The sequence below is a fragment of the Triticum dicoccoides genome, chromosome 2B, assembly GCF_002162155.2.
Source record: "Triticum dicoccoides isolate Atlit2015 ecotype Zavitan chromosome 2B, WEW_v2.0, whole genome shotgun sequence".
Classification (NCBI taxonomy): Eukaryota; Viridiplantae; Streptophyta; class Magnoliopsida; order Poales; family Poaceae; genus Triticum; species Triticum dicoccoides.
In genome coordinates, this window is record NC_041383.1 from 717,167,944 (window position 1) to 717,170,340 (window position 2,397).

Here is a 2,397-nt window from a genome sequence, read left to right on the forward strand (position 1 = left end):
AAAACAAGGGGGTTAAAATAAGTTCAAAAAAATGAAATCCCTTTGTAACAGATGAGTTTCCGTATGAAACCCTGATACTTCGAAAGAGATTGTCTGTTTTGTACACGATGTGCATCCAGTTTTTGCCGTAAGCCTTTCTACTTTATTGCACATGCTATGTGGGTGAAATTATGATACCATGACAACTTGGAACCTTTTCAGAGTTCATTTCAAATGCTTTTCAATTTCATGGTCTTATAGCTCAAAATAATTAGTAAATGCATGACAAATAACAAGTAAAGTCAGAAAGGGTTGTAAATTGACGATGTGGCTTTGAATGGTGCATTTTGAACACAGAAAAACAAGGGGGTTCAAATAAGTTCAAAAAAAATGAAATCCCTTTATAACAGACGAGTTTTCGTATGAAACCAGATACTTCGAAGGAGATTGTCTGTTTTGTACACGAAGTCCATACAGTTTTTGCCGTAAGCCTCTCTACTTTCTTGCACATGCTATCTGGGTGAAATGATGATACCATGCCAACTTGGAACCTTATCATTGTTCATTTCAAATGCTTTTCAATTTCATGGTCTTATAGCTCAAAATAATCAGTAAATGCATGAAAAATAACAACTGAAGTTAGAAATGGTTGTAAATTGATGATGTAGCTTTGAATGGTGCATTTTGAACACAGAAAAACAAGGGGGTTCAAATAAGTTCAAAATAAATGAAACCCCTTTATAACAGATGAGTTTCCGTATGAAACCCTGATACTTCGAAGGAGATTGTTTGTTTTGTACATGAAGTGCATCCAGTTTTTGCCGTAAGCCTCTCTACTTTATTGCACATGCTATGTGGTTGAAATGATGATACCATGCCAACTTGGAACCTTATCAGAGTTCATTTCAAATGCTTTTCAATTTCATAGTCTTATAGCTCAAAATAATCAGTAAATGCATGAAAAATAAAAAATGAAGTAAGAAAGGGTTGTAAATTGATGATGTGGCTTCGAACAGTGCATTTTGAACACAGAAAAACAAGGGGGTTCAAATAAGTTCAAAAGAAATGAAATCCCTTTGTAACAGACGAGTTTCCGTATGAAACCCTGATACTTCAAAGGAGATTGTTTGTTTTGTACACGAAGTGCATCCAGTTTTTGCCGTAAGCGTCTCTACTTTCTTCCACATGCTATGTGGGTGAAATGATGGTACCATGCCAACTTGGAACCTTTTCAGAGTTCATTTCAACTGCTTTTCAATTTCATGGTCTTATAGCTCAAAATAATCAGTAAATGCATGAAAAATAACAAATGAAGTAAGAAAGGGTTGTAAATTGATGATGTGGCTTCGAACGGTGCATTTTGAACACATAAAAACAAGGGGTTTCAAATAAGTTCAATAGAAATTAAATCCCTTTCTTACAGACGAGTTTCCCTATGAAACCCTGATACTTCAAAGGAGATTGTCTATTTTGTACACGAAGTGCATCCAGTTTTTGCCGTAAGCCTCTCTACTTTCTTGCACATGCTATGTGGGTGAAATGATGATACCATGCAAACTTGGAACCTTTTCAGAATTCATTTCAAATGATTTTCACTTTCATGGTCTTATAGCTCAAAATAATCAGTAAATGCATGAAAAATAACAAATGAAGTAAGAAAGAGTTGTAAATTAATGATGTGGCTTTGAATGGTGCATTTTCAACATGGAAAAACAAGGGGGTTCAAATAAGTTCAAAAAAAAATATGAAATCCCTTTGTAACGGACGAGTTTCTGTATGAAACCCTGATACTTCGAAGGAGATTGTCTGTTTTGTACACGAAGTGCATCCAGTTTTCGCCGTCAGCCTCTCTACTTTCTTGCACATGCTATGTGGGTGAAATGATGATACCATGCCAACTTGGAACCTTTTCAGAGTTCATTTCAAATGCTTTTTAATTTCATGGTCTTATAGCTCAAAATAATCAGTAAATGCATGAAAAATAACAAATGAAGTCAGAAAGGGTTGTAAATTGATGATGTGGCTTGAAATGGTGCATTTTGAAGACAGAAAAACAAGTGGGTTAAAATAAGTTCAAAAAAATGAAATCCCTTTGTAACAGATGAGTTTTCGTATGAAACCCTGATACTTCGAAAGAGATTGTCTGTTTTGTACACGATGTGCATCCAGTTTTTGCCGTAAGCCTTTCTACTTTATTGCACATGCTATGTGGGTGAAATTATGATACCAAGACAACTTGGAACCTTTTCAGAGTTCATTTCAAATGCTTTTCAATTTCATGGTCTTATAGCTCAAAATAATCAGTAAATGCATGAAAAATAACAAATGAAGTCAGAAAGGGTTGTATATTGATGATGTGGCTTTAAATGGTGCATTTTGAAGACAGAAAATCAAGGGGGTTAAAATAAGTTCAAAAAA